Here is a 24051-nt window from a genome sequence, read left to right on the forward strand (position 1 = left end):
AAAGCACTAAATAAAAATAATAATTTAATTAGTCCTTACAGTTCAGGTCATTCTATGTCACTGTATGTAAGACTTTACACTATACCTATCAAGACCTTAATAGAAATTACAAATGTTTGAAGAATATTACACCAACAATGAACTAAATCAGCACTTAAGAACTCTGTACAAAAATTGCAAGACTTGTAGAAAATTAAGTTCTCTGAGGTTTCTCAAATGAACCTATTGGCAACTCAATAAAATTTCCACTCTTTATTCCACAGATTAACTCCTTTTCAGTCTGGCAGATCTTTCCCAGGAAGGCCAAGTTTTGGTCTCATCCCTTGGGTGATGTCATTATACAATATTAGACTTGAATTTGGGTACCAACACCCGATTCTCACAATGTAGAGAGCTGCAAAAAACAGATTTCAGTTTTTTCACAGGGTTATCTGGAATGTCTCAAGTCAGCACAAGATGCATATGCATGTGTTCTGGTCCTCTCTGTAGAGTCAAATCAGCTTCACAGTTGTAAGCAAATTAAGCAGAAAAACAGACTTCACAATCACACCACAGCCTCTATACAAATTAACTACCTAGAGAAACATGGAGAAATTACCTGAAACAACATCTTTAAGGTTAGGCATGTCTGGTTACCATTTAAAACTGGATGGTAACAATGCAGGTAGATAGACTTGTTCAAATTCTTTTTGCTTTGAGTAATTTCATCTCAGCTCAGCCAGTCTAATGTTTGCTGCCTGATGAATAATACTAGAATATTTACACATACCTGTCATATTTCAAGAAATGGGAATGTACTTCTAATATAAATATAGATGTTACTGAGAGGTCTCCAGGTAATGAAGTTCCAAATGGAGAAAAAATGAAAAAGATTTTTGTTTTAGACACACTAATACCTAATAAAAGCTTATATCCTGATACAAAGCCCTAGCTCTGAAGTTGAAGATTGTTGACCCAGTTCACATGTCCAGAGGACTGCACCAAAGAGATGTCAGAAGCAAAAGTTCTCTGGGAAGACCTCATCAATTGTACATGGCCAGAGCCTGCCTAGCACACCTTGACAAGATTAGACCTTTTCACAGAAATCCCAGATCCCAGCTGGGGGGACTTTCCTCTTCAACCTCCTCTTACTGTGAGCAGTAGCCTACAGGATTTTGGAGTACAAATAGCAGTTCTGGTATAAATAGCAAATACATCCACATTTTCTTCTTCATGTGTGGAGTAGCAGAAACAGAAAATCAGGTGTCACTATAATTTTGTTTGTTTTGTTGTTTTGTTTTAAGAACTAGCTGTTGGCTTTGGAGTGCCCACAGGAGGCACTGTGAAGTCTGAAAAGGGTTCAGAGCTCTTTCAAAAGGTTGAAATTAATGGAGTTATATGATGTGGTTCTTACTGGCTGATGTAAAAAAAACAAAGAACATATGTAAAAGGAAGTTCTATGGCATGTCACAACATGAAATTAATGGAACTCTGTCAATATTGACTATGGACTGGTAAGGACATTTACCAGTTTAGCTGCCAGAGTGGCAAGCTGGTTGCTAAAATCATCTCAGTTCATTCCTGCTCTTACTGAGTCAATCATTTTGAGATACTGTTGTGCTGAAGAAATCTCCAGCTCTGATAGAAGAAAGGAAAAATGTCTCTTTGTTTGACTGAAAGCACTTAAAATACTCCAGCAGTCAGGTTTGATTGCTTTGTTTTATACACTGAATAATAATTTATTTCATGTTTTAAAAGAACATTTGAACTGAGGAGACTATAATCTCAGTAAAAGTTTTGTTAGGAGGCAAATGGAAGTAATATTCTGTCCAGTATTAAATATTACATCAATTCCTAACATAGACAATAATATTTTAGTGTTGAAAAAGCTTAGGTCAATGCTTTACAGGTTATTTGTACTCTTTTGAATAAAGGTCCAAGTCTGTAATTTGCTAAGATGTAGCTTTACTTGTACTTCTTTAAAATAGACCATGTGGAAATTTGTATATCCATCTCTAAAAAAAATTTACTTGAATTTCATCTTCGGGAACTTTTTTGGTTAATGAAAGCAAAAAGGCATCCTAGAACAAGAAAAGGCAGTATTTAAAATATATTAGTATTTCACATTACAAGAACAGCTCTGGAAACTGAATTTGCAAATTAACTAGCACATACTAGCACATTTTATTAAAGCATATCAAGACCACTCTGTGGCTTTGGTGGGGTTTTTTAGCTTTGGGTAAAATATAAAATGAAATCAGAGATCAGATTTAATTTTCACCTCTTCACGTTAGAACAGATTAGCAACTGCACATTTCCACACAGATTCTGGTTTGTAATAGAAACGTTTGAGCTATGATGCCATCATAGAGGTCAAAGTGCCTTTAAACAAGTCACAATTAAAAATGAATTGGAATTGCCTTTCTTCTGGTTTAAGCTGTTGAAATTAATAGGCTTGGAAATGGGTACTGAATATTCACATTTTTAAAACACATTTCTGTTTTTATTAATTTGTAATGTAACACTTCACAAGTATTACTGAGTTGTAACTGTGGGTGAATGAGGAGAGCTTTCAGAGAGATTTGTTTCTCAGTAGTGAAAACAGAGTCCTGAATTCCCTCTAGGACTTGTCAGAGGGCTGGAGTTGAGGGGCTGCTCTGCAAGGGAAGGTCAGCCTGGAGCATCTGGATCCCCTGGAGCATCTGGACAAGGGCTCTGTCCCATGGTGCTGAAGTGAGTGGAGATCAATGGATTGCAACCAGGAACAGTCAATGGTCCTGACTGCCAGGTAAAGCCATGTCCATGAGATTCTCTCCAGGCCAAGGTAGGAATGCAGGTCAGTAGCTCAGCATGGGACAAGACTGGGAACAGGCAACCCTAAAATGCAGCTCAGTTAGGGACCATTGGCCAGATCTAAGTCTGAATGTAGCTCCTAAGCTCAGGGGAAGCCCCCAGCAAGGTTTCTCGTGGCTCTTTCTCACACAGCTCTTTCACAGCAGCTGCACCCAAGGTACAACCACAGAGGGCAGGGCTGGTCTAGATTACCCACAAGGAAAGAGGGATGAGGAAAGAGGCTGAAGAACCTACTGGTGTACTCAGAGCCCTGACAGAACTTCTCTCAGCCCCACCAAATGGCTTGTGTGCTTGTGTAAAATTTCTGAAGTGTCTGTAAAAAAAGAACAAATAGGATCTCCTGTATTACTTAGTCCCACATTCTGGTATCATAAGTAATGTTCAAACTGTTTTTTTATAAAAGGGATTAAACCCCCTTTTGTAGATCAGAATCAAGCTCCCTCCCAGCAGGAGATGTAACTTGTCATCTCAGAAGGAAGAGAAGTGACTCTGAGTCCAGGCCCTGGACTGGTGCAGTTTTTTAATACAGCTCCACAGCAGTGATGAAGAGACATTCTTAGCTGAAGAGAGCTCTATTAAAATATTGATGAATTACTCTTTCAATAATTCTTTCAAAAAAGCCTTCCAACTGGATCTAGAAACTATGACTCCCTTTCCTCAGTCAGTGGCCTAAGCATTGGGAGTCATCTTTTAACCAGTTGGTTTTTTGTTTTTTTTTTTTCTCCAGCTGTAGCCCCATAAAATCTTCATCAAGAGAGAAGATTCTGAGTTTCTAGATTCTGAGTTTCTATTCCAAATAGACTGGAGCCACCTCATGGGTTGAACTCTTCCACAAGACAGGAGATACACATTTTAATAGTATTCAGTGGAACAAGACATTAAACTGAGTTCCCCTTTGAGGGGTGAGCAGCTGAAAGAGGGTCACGAGCTGCTCTGCTTGTGTGAGAAAAGGCAGTCAGCTTCAGAGTTTCTAGGCTGAATCTCAGAAAGGAGAAATTTATTTAAGGCACTGAAAAAAATAGAGGTTTAAAGGCTTTCACCATCACCAGTTCCTTGCTGGCTTTTTATAGGCAGTTGCCTGCTCAGCATGCTGATGCTTTTGATCTCACACAGAGGAGCAAGTTCCTCTCAGTACATCAAACTTCCCTTCATCTGAGGCATCTAATACGATGCCTTCTGGATTCAGGGGTTAAGAGCACAGTTTAGCCATCTGGCTACAGACAGTGACAGTTAAATACATCTAACTGGGTATCTCAGAGTTCTCTTGTAGTCAATCAATGAGATAAGCTACAAATGCTGGCTCAGGTGCAGTTCAAATCAGCGGAGCTCTGAAGATGCTTACTTCTCTCCACTGAGAGGAAGAGGTTAGATGACTTCCTCAGATACAGATATATATGTTGTAGACATCTGATTTTACTTGAAATGGACAAAAACACAATTAATGTAATGCATAGAGGTGAGCATGCACAGCTGCATGAAAACAAACAAAAATATATGTGTCAAATACACATCCTACTGCAACCTGCTGCTAATATAATCAGGCTGGGGGTAAAGGAGCTCTGGGCTGGAAATCTAGTTTACAAGGGTGATCCTGAGCTTGAGCAGTTGCATTTCATTTATCTGCTGTAGAAGTTGCTGTTTGGGTCGAAATTACTTGCAGCTGGTCAATTTTCATGACAACCCAAAGATTCGGGGTCTGTCTTGATCCTTTCATGCAAGGATGCACTTAGACCCATCCTAGGCTTATCCATTAGCTCTTAAGTGAGACAGATTCAATGATTTTATTATATATGAAAGGAGGTTCCCTGGTGAAAATTACTCCTATTTGAAGTATCCTTAATTTCTTCAATGTACTGCACTTTTCTATATTATTACTCACATATGGCAAGTTTCAAGGCACTTCACTACTATATACAAAGTCAGGGTATCTGTATATAGATAACAAACTGACAAAAATTGCCTTATCTGGGAGGTTAAACTAGAAGAGCAGGTTTTTAAACAAGTGTATATTTTTTCTTCACTGATTTTGAGTGCTGGGTTTTTATATTTTAATAAACCACCACATTTTTCTGATAATCCCACCATAGCCACTGAAGAGTCACCATATGTTGACAGAGTTTGTCTCTTGGCAGAAGAAACCCAACTGACTTTAAAATGAGCTGGTATATGCTCCTTTGGTCTTTTGAAAGTCCCAGACTCCTGATGATAATTTACCAAGGTCAGGTATTAGCAAAAATGCTTTTTTAATTTTTACTGGCATATTAGTACTTCTTGTCCCTGTGAAAAGAGGGAAAGTTACTGCTTTTTTCTTCATTTCCCAAGACAGCCTGTATTTGCTTTCAATCCATCCTCTTAGATGAATACACAAAATGTTGTCAGGTTTCTTTTGTTTTTTGGTTTTTTTTGTGTGGCCATGAAAATTGTATTTGTCACTACTTTTGTCAGCAGTGAGAATTCACCCAGCTGTGGTTAGAAAGACAGAAGAATCCAGTTTCTTCCTTAGTACATAACATATATGAATTAAAGATTAACCTGCAGTGGTGAATATTAAATAAATATCATGTACCTTTGTAATTAGCAGTAAAAGAAAATGCACTCATAATGAAGTTCATCATTTAAAGCTGTCTGAATTTAACTGTAACATTAATTACACCACTGTCAATATCAATTTAAATGACTGATGTCTGTCAGAACTGGCTGATTTATTCCCTACCACTGCAGAGAGTCAAATGACATTCTGTGAGCCTCTGGCAGACAAGTGCATAATTGGGAAAGGCTGACATCTCAAATACTGTTTTTATGAATTTGTGACTTACAAAGACTTCTATGTGATGATTATTTCCCGTTTAAAATTAAAATGAACATAAAACACTGACTGACAGTCCAGATTTCTTCATTGTCCACTGAGGATTGGGTCCAATTCCTACTGAAGTGTTGAAAATATTTACAGAGTGAACAGCAAGCATAATCTGTGCCTTTTAAGGAGCCATTTGAACTGTTGTACATCTCTCCTAAGATACCAAACTTAGCATGGACAGTAATTTCCATAACAATTTCTCTTTCAGAAGAAAAAATTTAATCCTTTTCTTCCTTTTATATTTAAAACAAAATGAACAGGACTATGAATGTGCATATAAAATCCATCTTAAGAGTGAACACAAATGTTATTTTTCCTTAAAAAGAGATAACAAAAATTCTGAAGAAATATGTTATGATTTTGAACAACATTAGTACATTCTAAGTAAAAACGATGAAAATTAATTTCTCTCTGAATTGAATAAAAAGGGTGGGTTGAAAAAAAAAAATTGTTAGTGATCTCAAATACTTATTCAAATACATATGTGGCTGCAGAATTTTATAAAAGCAATGTGTTTTGAATGTTATCTGAATTTTCCTGTGTTTTTCATGAGAACCATGTATTTTCAAGCAAAATTACTGTTATTCTAAGCTAATGAAAACAAAAGTGTCCATGAGAGAGAGATAGAGACAAGAGCATATGTCATCTTTTTTATTGTGACTCAGTCTCACAGGGGGGCAGACTCTGCAAACAATTTAAAATGGAGTGAGCTTGTAGCATAACTTCCAACCTCTCCATGTAACAAGGGCCTCAATTAAAAAAAAAAAAAAAAAGCAGGGAGGCCTGAACACAAGAATGATTTTCCCTCTTATAAAAATTCATGTTTGTAGAAATGGGTTTGTTTCTCTCAAGACACAGCTCACAGAGACAGCTCTAGTTGGTCTGTCTCAGAGGGAGGATTATAAAAGAGTTGAGAGTTCATATGTGACAGAGGACAATCTAGTTTTAAAATTAATTCAGTGCAGGTTTAAAACATATAAGTAGTACTAAAATGTTTGACTTTGCTCTTAAGTGTGCAGTGGTGACCATAGTAAATGATCCCACTGAGCATCTGCTAGAACTGGAATAAGCATCTCTAGATGAAACCAAAATAAAAATTGCTGAGCACTGGTTCCTCTTCACTGTCTTCCAGCCTAAAAGTATATCTATATACTATTATATATATATATATATGTGATATATATACTAATATATCGAAAAGTATATCTATCCTGGCATCCCATGTTGCACTGTACTTTTTCTGCATCTCCTTTTCATGTCTCTTCTTTATATTTTCCAATTTTTTTAAGCTTTGAGCTGTCATGTCTGAACCTCAAGGAAAAGAAAGGGATGTTCCTCTGTTATGTGCATATGCTTCTGAGAAGCATATTGAGCTCTATTTCTATGGCATTAAAAGACAAAAATGCCCTTTTGAGTTTGTTTTCTGTGCTTCCCCTCAACAGTCTCAGTTGAGGTTTTTGCCTTTTCTAGATAACAAAGTACTTTGGATGCTGAATGGGGGGGGGGCTGGTTCCTCCCTAATGTCCTGACTAGAGCACAAGTATGCACTGACATGAGATGCTGGGTCTCATGCCATCCCTCACAATGAGTCAGATCTCAAAATTCACTTTATCTTTGACAAAGTGCAGTGTTCTCCATTAACTCTTTATCCTCTGTAGGATGGACAAAGTTGAGTATTTGTAGCTGGGGAAGCCCTTTGTTTATGATAAGGAGAAGACCAGCCAGCTTTGTGAAATGAAATATTGTTTAAGAGTTCAGATAAAAATGGAGAAAATAAATTCAGTTTGAAATAAACTGCTAGTGAACATCTATTCTTACCAGCTGTAAAAAGACCAGGGAGTAGCTGAGTGATATTCATGTCCTGTCTGGCACACAGAGAATGGATTTGTTTCTCTCACTCCAGGTCCACAAAAGTATATGAGTTAACCACTACCACAGCAAATGTTTATGAATTATTTCAGCAGAGATGTAAATGAGCATAATTCTATTTCACCAAGGCTATACTGGATCATATCTGGTACAGTTCTGTCTGCCAATTCTGTATCATATGCAAGGCAGCATTCAAATTTAATTAAATACTTGGATTCGACCTTAATTAAATCATTCTAATTTACATGTTTTAGGGAAAAAAATATGGATCTCTACTCATTATTGGCTTCTAACTGTACTAATTACTGAGGCTAAATTGCTCAGGAAAAATGCATATTGAAAATCTTTCCCAACTGTATTAAGCTTGATTGGAATATACATAATGATCATCAAAGGCCCTACAATTTCAGTGTGCAAAGCACATTCAAAACCACACGTGTTGCTATATCAATGTCTAATTTAGTACAGTAGGTTGCCTATCATTCCACTAAAGCCCTCTGTGTAAGCACATGTTGAACATTAATCCTGTAATTATTCAGCAAAACATTTGCATTTGCAATGTTTCAGATGCTAACCCAGAGGGACAGTTTTCTGAAGTCCAAATGGTCCCACAGAAGCAGTCTGGAAAAGCATTCAAAGGAATCATGTGGAACTTGAAAGATGGGCCTGACACCACTTCTAAATTCACCAGGACAAACTGGGATTTCATCATTTGGCCAACCATGTCTGAAAATTCCCTATTAACAGGAAAACCTATGGAAGGTGCTAGGATTCATTAGATCAGTGCTCTGCCTCTGTAACATATATAGTGCCCCAGGTCTCAGCTCTCCAGAAAAATGACATGTTTGTTATAGCACATCTTCTTTTTCATTTAGCTTTGGTAATCTATTGTGAAAATTATTTGTCATTGTACTGAAAGTAACAGGAACTCTGAAAGGAAACAACTAATTCCTGGAAACAACTCATTCCTGGTCCTTTTGTTTTTTTTATGTTCTTTTTTCTGTCTTTGCTGCAAATAGTCATCTGCATATCATTTCTGCATTTAGTATTTTAAGACTTAAACTTATACTTTGGGATATATCTAATTCAAGGACTAATCTAAACTGATCTGAATATGATGGCTTGATTTCTCTTATGAACAGAATTTTCAAGTCTTATAAACACCATGACCATTCCGTGTGCACAGCTGATATCAGAACTATCCAACAGAGAGCACTCATGTACTGTGAGAACTGAAGCTGTGTGTAGTTAAAGGACAATTTTGTATCCGAAGATGTTCTTTTTGTCTTTAAAAATAATCAACTGTAAAAGCTCCATTCCTTGTCAAGTTTTACAATGACATATAATAACTGCAGAAGAAACAAGCATCATCTCACATAATTAAATGGAGGAAGAGAGGTAATTCTAGATGAGAACAGTGGGAGTAAAACATTCATCCATAAAGCCAGGATTTAACAGCAATCGTACAGGGATCAGCCAAGCCTTTTCCTGTGTTAGTGAAAGCATTGAACTAAACTGGCACTTAAATCCCTGGGCAGTTTGTGCATTGCATTATATTTGTTGGGAATCCACCTGGAATGAGGCTGGAGGGACTGTAGGAGTCTTGGGGAAAGGATAAGCTGTGCAAATTTACTATGAGGATGATGAAACACTGGAAGAGTTGTGGGTTCCCCGTCCCTGGAATTATTCAAGGTCAGGTTGGATGGGGCTTTGAGCCCCCTGGTCTGGTGGGAGGTGTCCCTGCCCATGCAGGGGGGTTGGAACTGGATGATATTAAGGTTCATTCCAACTCAAACTATTCTATGATTCTAGGAAATGGATCCTTCTGTTGAGGGACACTGTGATGTTCTGATATGCAGAAATTGTTGTTGAATTGAAATTTTTTCACCAAAAAAATCCATATTTGTGTAAATGTGGGATGGATCCCCAAAGACCACAGCAAATATTCAGCACTGGAGACACAGCTCAAGAACTGGGTGCAAATGCATAATCTTCCTATAATAAATGTTTTTCTGTTGAATTTGGAACTATTTCACATAATTAGAAAATCCCATTCTGTTTATAGATACACTTCATAACTGAAACTGAAATCTCTTCTCAAATTGAAAATAATAAAATAAAGATCTGGTCAGTTTAGGGAGAAATATAGCATGTTTTAATGCAATGCACACCTGGATCCACAAATATTTTATACAGGAAAATGCAGACACAAGCATTTGAAAGACAGAGTTACAAAGCAGGGAAGAGGGATGCTGTAGTGGTAAGGTCACAGAATCTGTTTTTTCTTTGTTATTCAATTGCTTAGTGTAAAATTATAACTCACACCATCAAGCTACATACCATGGGATGGCAAGTTAACTCACTTGTTCAAAGTTTGGTGCCTTAACCCACAGCAAATGCAAGGGGCTTAGATGAATCTGAAGTGCAAGAAAAATCTATCAAAGCCTGAAAAAAAAGAGTCTAACTGTTGCTCTGAAGGTTGGCAATAGATAAAGTTAATCAGTGATATAAATTAGCAGTCATGCCATTACTGTAATTAGTATGGTAATGATACTTAGTTACCTAGATGAATGCTATCTATTTCATGGTACCAAATACAGTACAGTTTAATAAAACCACACTTGAGAGGACTTGGGTACCTGCAACTGAACAGCTAATCCCAAAATCTCAGATGGCAGCTGCTCAGCTCTGTCTAAAACATACAGACCCATTCTATTTGACCTGAAGAATCCCTAAAAACCTAAATCTAACTGTTCCTGCAGAAGTGTTCTGGGTACCCAGCTCCTGGAAATCTCTCTTGCAATATGGTTAAACTGATCTGCCTCCCTACAAGTGAGGTCTTTCAGTCAAAATTCTTACAGCATTCTGGGACCCACCTTGTGCACACACCATGGAAGGCTCAGCTCTGAGGATTAGCTTGCTTTACCTTGCTCTTCTTTTCCACTGTTGCAATCATTCTTCCCTACCCTAGGCTTTAGGCCATTTTACTGGACTTCAATTTGGTAAAACTGAGCCATTTATAAAACCTAAAAATTATACTCAGGAGTTTATAAATAGATTCTAGTACAAGGACTAGAGATCTTGCAAGATCTTAGCACCTAATGGGGTTAATTTTGGAATCCACAGGCGTTAAAAACAATTTTCTGCTGTAAATATCATCATTCTGCATCACTTATAATCAAATAAATTTAGACATTCCTTGCTATAAATCAGAGAAGACATCTCTGATGCAGTACTAGCAAAAATATCTTCACAAAAAATGCCTAAAATCTGTGAGCAATGAAAGACATCCTCAAACTTTATTTGAGAATCCCTCACTGTTCTCATATTAGTCTGATTTTAAGAGTGTAGTGGATGGGACATATTCCCCAGTTTGAGCCTTCAATTCCTTGTCAGCATGGCTTCCCATACAGCTTAAAATGAAGAGTGGTTGGATATGTCTTGATATTTGCCTAATTTTAAATGTTTTTGAAAAGCAGGTACCAACAACCCCAAAACATTAAAAAAATAAAAAGTCATTCCAAAAGGCCTATAACTTGTGAGAATGTAGGATTTTCCTGTTATATTTCGTATTTTGAACTATGGTTTAAAAACTATATGGGAGATGAAATGCTAGGAAAATTAATGGTCTCCTGTACCTATGCACACATTTAGGGATGAGATAAAAATAAACAAATCCCATGAAGCACAAATTCCTGGGATTTGCATTTTACAGTTGCACTACTGGGTGGCTTTTGCTAACAACAGGAGCTAAGAAATGCCACATTCATGAAGTCTTATGTTTAATTCCTCCAGTTAGCTTTTTTCTTCTTTATGACTTCTGTATTTAAACTTATGTAGACTCATCAAACCTATGCAGCAGTAACATTCAGTTAGTGATAAGATTTTTGTATGTGAAGCATCTTTAGTTCTACAACCAGGCAGAGAATGAGTTGGTGTGTCAGCATTATCATAGAATCATAGAATCATAGAATCATAGAATTAGCCGGGTTGGAAGGGACCTCAGAGATCATCTAGTCCAACCCTTGACCCACCGGAGCAGTTGCTAGACCATGGCACTGAGTGCCACATCCAGTCTTTTTTTAAATGTCTCCAGGGACGGAGAATCTACCACCTCACCGGGCAGTCCATTCCATAGCCTAATCACCCTCTCTGTGAAGAAATTCTTTCTAATATCTAACCTAAACCTCCCCTGGCACAACTTAAGACTGTGTCCTCTTGTCTTGTTGAAGGTCGTCTGCTGGATAAAAAATAATATCTGTAACAGTTTATACTGCAATAAACTATGTCTCAAAGATCCCTTTGCAATGCAGGTGGCAAACCTGTCTGATTCATGAAGCAGCTGCTATCTTCAGGAGCAGATCCTGTCAGACACATTCATCATTCCAGGGAGGTGATTCTTCCCCTGTACTCAGCACTGGTTAGGCCACACCTCGAGTACTGTGTCCAGTTCTGGGCCCCTCAGTTTAAGAAGGATGTAGAGGTCCTGGAACAGGTCCAAAGGAGGGCAACCAGGCTGGTGAAGGGACTCGAGCACAGGCCCTATGAGGAGAGGCTGAGAGAGCTGGGGCTGTTCAGCCTGAAGAAGAGGAGGCTCAGGGGAGACCTCATTGCTGCCTACAACTACCTGAAAGGAGGCTGTAGCGAGGTGGGAACTGGACTCTTTTCACAGACGACCTTCAACAAGACAAGAGGATACAGTCTTAAGTTGTGCCAGAGGAGGTTTAGGTTAGATATTAGGAAGAATTTCTTCACGGAGAGGGTGATTAGGCTATGGAATGGACTGCCCGGTGAGGTGGTAGATTCTCCGTCCCTGGAGACATTTAAAAAAAGACTGGATGTGGCACTCAGTGCCATGGTCTAGCAACTGCTCCGGTGGGTCAAGGGTTGGACTTGATGATCTCTGAGGTCCCTTCCAACCCGGCTAATTCTATGATTCTATGATTCTATGATTCTATGATTCTATGATCTGGCCATACTGTGGAAAAAAGAGCAGATTATGCACTTTAGACCAACAATCAAGGATGAAGCTCTCCAGTTTCTCATTAGAAATAACAATGATGTGAGAGAATGCAAGGCCTTTTGCTTTCATTGGCCTCACAAATGACAACTCATATTTAGACATCTGGGACAATTGTTTCCAAAATTAAGACACTGGAAATAGCACTTGTTTGACTAAAATAATCTCTGAAATATTTCATTCAATACTGGCAGTATTTGTGACATTCTTATTTCAAATGATGATAAAATTCAGCTCTCACTAACACGTTCCAAAGTTAGTACTGCCAAAAAAGAATAAAATTAATTCTGATTTTTATAGAAAACCATGGCATGAAACTGAAAATTAATACAAGACATTGTAGATAAAAAGGATGGGTTCTATAAAGACACAAGATGTGGAAAAATGCAAGAGGGACTTATGTTTCCAGTGATGGTTAAAGAAAATGGAACTGAGCTAAGAGAAATTAGGTCTGCAGACAGCTTGGCAAATATGCAGGAAGTAACTTTATGTCTGTAAGATCATGCAAAATATATCAAAAGGCAACAATTACTCCCTGAGAGAGACTGGCAGTCTGCACTGGTAGTAATTATCAATTAAAAACCTCAATCTTAATAATTAGTAATCAGTGAGTCTGTGGAAATCATAAAATGCACAGTATCTTATCTAATTGTGCTAAAATAATTATATCCAATTCTCTGAGCGCTGCAGAAGTTTTCATCTGCATGAATTCTACAGGCAAGAGAGAAACCAAAAGGCTTTTTAATTTCCATTTTCTTTTGCAAAGAATGGTTGCCAAAAAGCTCTTCTGACTATTGATCAGGCATTGGTTGGCAATTTGTTCCAGGCTCTTCTATCTTCCATGGACAGAATTTTTATGACAGTTGTTTTCCCAGCTAATTTTAAGTCCTCCTCATTTCTGTGGGGAAAGAAAAAAAAAATATATAGGAAGAAACACTTCCTTTCAGTCCAAAGCCTCACAGACTTCTGTGAGACACTGAAAGATCATGTTCAGGATGTTCAGGATGGATTAGAAGAGGCATATGCATGACAGCCTCTCCCAACATAGTTGCTCATATCTTCCCTGTGACTGAGTTATTCACATGTGGGTATGCATAAATAGAAGGGAGAAAGGGTGGAGAAATCACCTCTTTTTTTCACACTTTTTCAATATCTAGCACTCAGAATGCATAAATACCATAAGCTGCTGCTTCTGTCCTCATTAGTATCTCTGCCTGCAATGTTAAGTATTTGAGGAGATGGCTTGTAGCCAGTCTTGCCAGAACTCTGGACCAAACTTTTAGTCAGTGTTGGAGATCCAGCAGGATTACTGAGAGTTGTCTCTGTTTGTGGTGATGAACACAGAAATGTACCTCACCAGTTTAACAGGATACTGAAAAATCACACACACAGATATGGGTTGCTTCTTCATTAGCAGCCCTTGAAAAAAAATCAACATTAAGGTCTTGGCTAGACACCATCCTGTCCTCCCAGTGTCAGTTTTTTGGCACTGCTGTATCAGCCACTGGGTTACACCTTCTCTCTCACACTTGGTTTGTAAGTGTGTTTGAATACACACAAAAAATATGAAATTGCCCTGAGATCTACAAGCCCAGCTCCCCAGCAGCCAATGGGTCTCTTTGATGACAGGGAGAAAACCATCCTGTACAGCAGAGCAGCATCTGTTTTAACTGCATAAAAATATTATAGCAGAAGTTAAAAGTACATAGAAGGTATCCCAGCCACACTCAGGAAACTGAATTAAAAGGAGCAGAGAAATAATCAACAGCTACTGTGAGACAGCACAACCTGTAGCCCTCCTGGATGCTGAATTCTCCTGCCTGGAGTGAGGAATGCTGCCTCACCCTTGCAGCTCCACTGGCCCCAAAAGATGCTTTGGCACAGAGGAAGAGCTGGGAAAGGTTCACAGAGCAGCCTGGTCTCCTCCCCAGGGTGCTCTATGGTGTCTGTAGCTGCCTCTGGTTCCCCCAGGACTGCCCTGGCCACCAGACCTTACCCTGCAGCCAGGCTGAGCCCTCAATGCTCAGCAGAGTCTGTTCAGAGCCTCCCAAAACCTCTGCATGTACTGGGGTGGCACACACCAGGGCAGGCACCATAAAATCTTATCCTTGGCGCTCTAATTCTGCCACTCTGGTGAGCTACAGCACACCTCTGGTGAGCAAAACACATGAGCATAAATAGCTGGAACTTTGGGGCAGAGGAGCACCACCTGGGACACAGAGGAGACCCAAAGCCAAGTCATTTATTTATAGTGCAGGAATGGCCAGACTACTCTAGAAAGGGCACAGGCATCCCCAGCACTGGTGCCCAGTAATCCCTACTTAAAGCAGATTAATTAATTTACCATCACAGATGCAGCCATAAATTCTGGGGCTCTGCTCCTTCCCTCATCTTTAGATGCTGGATTCCACACACAGGTGGGCAGACCACAGCCCTCCTCTCCAAACTGTGAGAGCAGGCAGCTTGGACACACTGAGCTCTTTGTCACTGGCCACCATAAATATTTGGCAGATAAAATGCCAGCTGCTGATCCCCAGGGGCTGCAGAAACCTCCCTCCTTTCCTCCAGAAAAAGGCCCCAAGGGAGATGGATATGCATAGACTTAGCTGCACTTCACCAGACAAGGACAAAAAGCACAACTCATATTTAAATACTTCTTAAGACTCTGTCCTGCATTTGGTAGACAAATACAATTCTTCAGCTGACCCATAGCAAGCCATGCCTGAGTAAAGCATAAGATGTGTTCCAAAACAGCTGTGTAGTTTTACTCTGCCATTATCCAATTCTTCAGCCCAGGCCTGATACCTATTTTCTATCCTTTCAGGTGCTGATAGTTTCTGAATTGGTGTTAGCTGGGTTGGAGCAAAACGCCCGTGGTTTTGTGTTCAGGCTCAATGCCAGGCAGAAATCTCTAATCACATTAAACCCTGCTACTCTCTGCAGAGAAACTCAGACACCAGCAACACACTCAAAGGCCTTCCTTTTGTTTAGCAGCATTGCTCTGCCCACAAGCTCATCAATAACAATATTAAAGTCCATTGATATGCACAGCTGGACCCTCTGAAAAACTGATCTAATAGTCAACAGATGAGTGCTTCAGTTGCTTAACACTGTTAGATATTAAAGCCCACTGGATTTTTTAATCCATAAAACAGAGTTTCCTGTGCTCAAACCCCATCTCCTTACAGTACATGCATTTTGCACTAATCCTGTTCCTTGTAGGGGAAAAAAAAAGAGATTTTTTCCCTTGGTTAGGCAGAGTCCCATTTCCTGGGACTGTAAACTGTGCTGTCACAGGAGATAAATGAAGCATAGGTGGTCAAGACCAATGCTGGTTTATGTTGTAAAGCCTTTAGAAGAACATCATACAAGACCAGAGAAATTAATGAACTCATGGGAAGAACATGTTGCTTGGAGCATGGTATCACAGGCACACATTTTGGTGATAAATTAAAAAAAACCTTGAGGTGATACACGTCTAAATTAAAAGTACCTGTTTCAGAGAAATGGGAAAAAACCCCATCAAAAATTTATATGAAAAAAACAATAAGGAAAAAAACAACCAACCAGTAATGCTACAAAAACATGTAAGTACCAGTCAGAATCGGGCTCTCCACTGTCTTACAGAAGGATACAGCTTTTGGGAGCCTTAAGTTCAACCTGTTTTGAGGAATTAGAATAAAATACTCTGCTGTAAACAACACTTACACAGCAGTCTGCTTAGGCTGCATTCACTGCAGATCAAAATCTGTCAGCAGTTCTGTGTAACTAACAGTAAGCATGATGAAAGACACAGACACTGGAGTGGTATCAAAGGACTCAGAAAGAAATTTCTGAAATGCTTTGGAAACCTTGGGGTTTTCATTGTAATGTTTGTATTCACTAGCAAAAATCCAGAAATATGAACAGACACATGACCTTTCTTTGGCCATAAAGGAATTCTTAAGAGAGGGATACACAGACAGGTAGAAAACACTGAGCAATGCATATGTGTGCTGTAGTCCACAACTGGGTTTCAAATATAATCTGTCAGCATCCAGAACCTGTACCCTGTGAAGACATTTCTTTGAACACTTTCTAAATTCTTCCAGCCACAGTTAGATAAAATTTACAGTAAAGAAAAAATGTGTTAAGACATAACAAATGTATTGCTAAACCAGTCTGTTTAAATATTCTTGATAGCATTAGGAAGTAATACCTGTTAGAATACAGCTGTTCATAGGTGCCAGCTTCATCACTGTCTTGTATCAGACTGTCACTTACCTGCATAGAAACCATACAGCCTCATATGTGGAACTGGAAATAATGATCTCAGTTTGTTAGTATTTTACAGCCACTTCGAACATATATAAATGACTATTCAAGCTACAGGACAGAAGAGAAACAGGCCTAGATTCTGTTTTATAAATAAAATATCTGATGCATCAGGTTGACTTTTACATTCCTGTAACTTCACTATAGCCATGGAGTTTTTTGTTACCTGTTAGAGTAGAAATTGGCTCCACATGTGTGATAGATGGTCCATCCATCAGAAAGAATCTGACAGAAATAATGTATTTAGTTTTCGTATCACCATAGCAGCTTAGAATATTATGTGTTGTATACTTTAATAGAATAGAATATACTGAATGTATAAATACTAGATTGTATGTCATAACTTTAGCTGTTACAGATTTTCAGCATCTTGTCAGAAAAGGAGTCTAGCATGTTAAATGGTTTTATAAAGATTTAATCCATTTGTGGAACTGCTATGAAATATACTCCAGTAATTTTTATATATTAGAAGTACTTTGATTTGCTTATTTAGTTATCTTTCTCTTGTCCTCCCCACACATTTCTTCTTTTTCTCATGCAGTTCCATAGTTATTATAAAGATTAAATTTATCATTTATTTTAAGTCAGGTTTGACCTTTTTATTCTAACATAATAAAAGAGAATTTTACAGTGCTTAAGATTAGTAATATTGTTATACTTTGTTGGTTAATCCCCTTCCCCCAGCCTGTCACAGACATAAATAATGAAGTGTTCCCATGGTGATTTTCACTGGAATCATATCCAATGTCTAATGTCAAGCAAAAGAGATTAAATATTTGCTCAGAGAAACTGAATGACTGATTTTCTAAATGTGTTCTGGATTGTGAAGAAAATAGAATAATTCTATCACATTCTATTCAAGAGTATCATTTTACTGTTTTAAATTAAAGAAGGCACCATGTTATTAAAAAAAAATTTAAAAATTGAGTATCTGTAGTAAGGAACAGGATCTAGAGATCCACTGCATCAGCCACAACTTCACACGTGATAAGATCACAAGTGGTACACATTTCAAATATTTTTTATTGCAGCACTTAGAATTTCTGTATAAGGTTTTGCTTTGAAGCATTCCTCTCCCCTAATGTAATTTTAAGTGAAATTTTTAATAGCTTTGTCCCTCGGTGAAAATTGAGGCCTTATGATTCTCTGACATTAAAAAATCATAGTTGCCCTGAAATCAAGGTTAATTAATGTCCACTGATGGTCTGCACAGTTGTTTTCATTCTTAGCATTGACAAGGTACTGGCATTTCAGGCAGTGAAGGGCAAAATAAAGTGTAAAGCACAGGTAGTTAGGATGAGCAGTAACTACAGGATAAATACTTGAAGTGCAGCCATGAAAAGGAGAAGAAGCATCTTTCTTACACAGTGCTGCAGTCAAGAGCAAAAAGAATAATTCAGAAAATATAGTTTAAAAAACATAGGAAAAACTTGTCAGATCTTGAAGGAAAACAGTAAATGTATTTTCACCTCATGGTTTTAAAATTAATTTTATAAATAACAATATTAGAAAGCAAATTCCTAGGAAAATATTGAGGCTATAAGGCAATTTTTTACTTAAGATTTTGTTCTTTCAGTGTCTGTGAATGATGTCGAATCTCCTTTATTGAGGTCAAGAATTCATCCTATATTCCTAGGATTTAAAACACTCATCTTTGTCACAGGGAGAGAGAGACTTACACATTGGAAACTAAACTACACAGTTTTAATGAAACAGTAGTGATAAAAAAGAAAAAAAAAATACAGAAAAATGTTACCAGGTTCCTCCCCCGTTTCCCCCAGTAACACTCACCTCACCACCCAGGCTGCAGGGCAGCCCTGGGAAAGTCCAGGCTGGACTCCTGGAGTCGGCAGCAGTCAGGAGCTGGAGGCAGGAACACACAGATTCAGGATGACCAAGATCAGGACCACAGGCAGACAAAATGATGGAATCCTTCCAGGATGCTGAAGCAAACAGAAAGAGGCAAAGAAGGCCTGAAGAGGCTTTGACCCTCATGATACCTCAAATTTATGCTGAGCATAAAGCATACGTGATGGGATATTCCATTTGGTGAATTTTGGCCACCTGTATTGTCCACTCCTCCCTAAAGGAGGGTTGCAGGTGTGACCCTTTTACTCCTCTTTCTGGACCATAAAATGTTCCTCAGAACTGAGCAGTGGCCTTGGTTCTGCATAACATTCTTCAACCATAACCATAAATATTGAGTGTTACCAGCCTTAGAAGCAGACACTGACTGAGAAACTTGCTGTTGATTTCAGCAATTGCAGCTACTTACGAGAGACTTAGCTGGAAGGAAAATTATAGGCCAGAACATTTAATCCTAGTCCAAACCAGGATAAGCTGTTACAGAGAACATATGATTCTGAAACCTGCTAATTTAACATAGAAAAATATGTAGGGTAACTAAATCCCTCCTCTTTATTAAAACTGACTCTCCTGGTTGAAATCCTACTGTTTTATTTTAATGCCTTTCCACACAAACCTGAACACCTTTTCTTTCAAAAGCTTCATGAATCTGGTCCAGAAGATTGTGCATGTATTATAATGTGATTCAGCCTATATGGGCCATATGTAAGGCTTTCAGGCTTCACTGGCTTTATCAAATTTAAATAGATACATATTCCATGTAGGTTGTCACAGTTCTCCATTCATTTGTAGAGAATGCTGCAACAAAAGCACTAAGTTTATGGGTAGCACTGGAGTAGCACCATGTGTGACAAAGTCCAGCCTGTCTCTTAGAGAATTCCGGAACATTTTGCTTTTGTGTAAGCATTCCTGATGTCAGTCACCAATTGGTGAGGGGATGGTGGTTGTGTTGGGATGTCCCAGCACAGTGAGAAAAAGGTAGATGTGCCACTCCCAAGGTGTAGGTGACAGAAGCTTTATAGATCTCCATCTCACACCTTTTTTTTTCTGGACTGCTAGGGTATTTTCTGAGATTGGGCAGCTTTTCCCAGTGTTATCCCAGAGTGCATCTGCTTTCACTTTCTCCCCTAAATGTTAAAGTCTCAACTTTTGGCTTTTCTTTTCAGAGCCTCTACAGTTCAGTAAATCTTGCTGGTTTTCCTCGGAGTACAAAAGAAATTAAGATAGTTTTATGTGCTGGTGTTCTCACACCCAAACTAAACAGAACATGTGTAAGAACAAAGCAGCAGAGAACAGACTGGAAGTTGCTTGCAGAGACCAGGGCATACATATGTATTGCTTTGCTTGATTTGTCCTGATTAATTAAGGCTGCTGGAAAGAAGAGCCAAGATACACTTTTTCCTATACAAGACTGAAAGACAGGGTAATACTTGTGCTTCCAAGATGCAAAAGCCTCCTGCATCAGACCTGACAGCTACTGCATAACATGAGATAAGGACAGGTAAGACCTTGACTTTCTCTAATTTAGTTGGCCTTGTCCTTTAGCTGACGAAGCACTGATCAGATCACTACCCAGCCAGCCTCCAGCCTGGCACTGGAAGAATGCAGCTGCAAAATCTGGGAAAAGCTCATTCCCAGAAAATACCACTCAGACAGGCCAAAACCGATTATGGCTAAGAGATATTAATACACTTTAGCATGAAAGAAGTTTTATTGGTGTAAGATCATGTAATGCATAATATATACCCAAACATATGTCCAAGGATAAGTCATGACGCATTTCATCTTGGGCAAGAGGCTATGGTTGTTTGAATTAAGTAATAAAGATGTTTTTTAAACCTTTAATGGAAACCATAGGTAATGCCAAACAGATGGAAAGTTCTTTTTCACTGCGCATTCAGGATAAATTCTATTGATTCTGCAGAACTGACCCAATCTTTTGTTATCTGGGTTGATACAGCTGATACAACTACCTTGTGCATTTTCTGTGCTGTGGCATAAGAAATGTGCATAACATACTTTCCAAGAGCACTGGTATAATGAAGCAAATTACTTGAACATCAACACAAAGTATCAGCCTATTATTAAAAAAGCATTAGTCCTAAAATTAGCAAAAGAGGATATTAAGGCAATTTTAACCTAATACTAGAAAATTCTCCCAGTAGGTTCTTCTGAATTTAGTAAGAGCAATTGAAAGCATCTGATTGACAGCAGTTCACCTGACCTACAAGGAAAATAAATTTGGATCTTAGATAACACAATGTAAAAAAACATATTCTACAGTTATTCTGTTATTCTTATGAAGACCCTTTGGAGAGGGTTATTATAGTCACCAGAGATACTTTTGCATTTGAAACAACAGTGAGTGCAGTTTGGAGATTGGTTTTCCACACCAAAGATAAGTTAGGAAATGCTGGTACAGGCATTGAAACCTTGGTCTTTATTACAGGAATATTCTCAAATGTTACCCTTTCCACAAGTTTCAAAAGTACATTTCAGCTTGTAATGGAATGGAATCATAGAATGGTTTGTGTTGGAAGGGACCTCTAAAGGTCCCCTGCAGTAAGCAGGGGACACCATCATCAGGTTTCCCATAGCCTCATCAAGCCTCACCTTGAACATCTCCAGACACAGGATCCCAACTACTTCCCTGGGCAACCTGTTCTGTTGTTCTACTACCTTCATGGTAAAGAACTTTTTCCTAACATCCAATATAAATCTACTTTTCTCTGATTTAAAACCATTGCCCCTCATCCTGTCACTCCAGGCCCTTGCAAACAGTCCATCCCCCTCTTTCCTGTAGGTGCCCTTCAGGTACTGGAAGGTTACTGATTAACCTCCCCAGAGCCTTCTTGTCTCCAGGCAGAACAACCCCAGCTCTCTCAGACTGTCTTCATAGCAGAGGTGTTCCAGCCCCCTGATTATTTTTATGGCCCTCCTCTGGACCCACTCCATCAGGAGCTCCCTTGTCCCTGAGGACCCTTTCCTGTGAGTCCTGTTGCCTAACTCCTCCAGAGGGATTGCACTGGAAAAAAGGGAAAAATGATGAAAGCAAGAGAGAGGAAGAAGAATATTGCAGTCAGTCAGAAGTTGCAGAGAAAAGATGGTAAAGGCAGCAAAACATCACTCTGGGCTGAAGCTTGCTGGACAATTCAGCAAGAACATAACTTGTTTAAAATGGAGGGGGAAATAGTGAAAATAAACTCTGTAATGGAACCTGTTGTATGAGGCTCTAGATACCTTATGTGCAATTTTGAGAGCTGCTTTCTGATCAGGCAAAGTTGCTTTGAGCAGCTCCTGTCAAGGCCAATTTTGCTGAAGTTGATTGACATCTGTAGTCAGCCAGAAATACTGCACTTGATAAGGATGATTTCCGACAGCAACAATTTTTTCTTCCTTTTGTAATGTTCTACTACTGTGGAGTTTTTCATTTTAAATACATTGAAAAAACATTCTATGGAATTTAGTAGTTTTCTGGCTTTAATCCCAGTGAGAACTCTGAAGCTTTTTACATTTCATACCTAATCTTATAGGTAGTATACCCATAAAATCCAGGGGAAGACAGAAAGAAAATGAGTTTTTAAATTACCCAAGAAATGAAAAAAGGAAACTTTTTTTTTCCAGGATCAGCCCTTGACATGAAGTACAGAGCTCAAAACCAGGAGATTTTAGTACCATTTTGTGTATTGTAGAACCTATTCTCATTACCTACTAGTTTTGCTTAAATCACTAGCAATGATCATATTGGCAGAAATAGTGAGTTACTCAGACAAGCCCCCAGCCTGATCTGTGGGTAAACATCAGATATAGGACTGGACCTATCAGATATAGGACTACCTACTACTACATCAGATATAGGACTACCTATGCCTCAGCATAAATAAAATACATGTCACTACAGAACCCTTGAGCCAAAGTGACATCATTATTCTCAGTTTTGAAGAACGAGCCAGTAAACTTTTGGGGAAGCCAGCTTTGCAAACCATGGAAAAAGATATCTGTTTACAGGACTAAAACTGCAGATTTTCATATTGTTTTAAGCCCTTAGAATATTGTTTGAAATATAATTTTTTTTAATTCATTCTTTTTTATTTTATATAGCTCCACTGAACCAGTAATATAACATGATCATCAAACTCAAACACAGGAATAGAGAAAAAGTCTTGCAAAATCTGTATTTGGACCAGGCTAGTCAAACAAGCTTTTAAAATTTCATTTTTTCATTTCCCAAGCTGTGACCAGCTCTGGGAAAACCTGGGCAGATGGTACTTATTTCCTGAAACTAGCTCTGCAGTCATGTACTGGAGCTGTCTGGGAAACCTGAAGTGGAAAGAAGTTAAAAATAAAATTATTCCCAGGGATGTATCCACCACAGCGAAAGATACTGATTCTGCACTAGATTAGTCAAGTGGGACACTCTGATGGGAACTTAGAGACTCTGGGCAAAATCTCCCTGCCTGAATTTGGAGCATTTTTCACTTCTATATTCCACAAGAATAACTACCATGTATATAGACTAACTGATTTTAGTGGCTGATAGCTACAGGTAGGGAGGTGTCAGTGCTTCTGTCTCCTCCTCCTTTCCTTTACCCACTGCCAAAGTCTCCTCCTTTGTCCCTGTCACGGTTTAACACTGGCCCAGCAATTAAACCAGATAACAGATGATCCCTATTAATCTCTCTCTCCTCCTTGATAAAGAAAGGAGAGAGAATAAGGGAGAGAGACTTATGGGTTGGAAACTAAACTACACAGCTTTAATGAAACAGTAATGATAAATAAGAAATATTACTAAATATATACAAATATACAGGAAAATTGATACCACGTTCATCCTCCCCTTTCCCCCAGTAATTCTCACATCACCACCGAGGCTGCAGGGCAGCCCTGGGAAAGTCCAGGCTGGACTCTTGGAGTCAGCAGCAGTCGGGAGCTGGAGTCAGGAACACACAGACTCAGGCTGGCAGGGATCAGGAGCACAGGCAGAGGAATGGATGGAATCCTCTCAGGATGCTGAAGCAAACAGGGAACGGTTGAAGAAGGGGAAGCAGGAAGGTGTATGACCCTCATGATCCCTCAAATTTATACTATGACGTGTATGGGATGGAATACTCTATTTGGTCAATTTTGTCCATCTGTCTTGTCTGTTCCTCCCCAAAGGAGGGTTTCAGGTGTGACCTCTTCACTCCTTCTCTGCTTCCAGAGGGCAATATATTCATCAGAGCTGAGCAGTGTCCCTGGCTCTGCACACCAGTCCCTGGCTGTAACTATAAATATCGAGCGTTATCAGTCCCAG

This window comes from Calypte anna, chromosome 1 (assembly GCF_003957555.1).
Source record: "Calypte anna isolate BGI_N300 chromosome 1, bCalAnn1_v1.p, whole genome shotgun sequence".
NCBI classification, from domain to species: domain Eukaryota; kingdom Metazoa; phylum Chordata; class Aves; order Apodiformes; family Trochilidae; genus Calypte; species Calypte anna.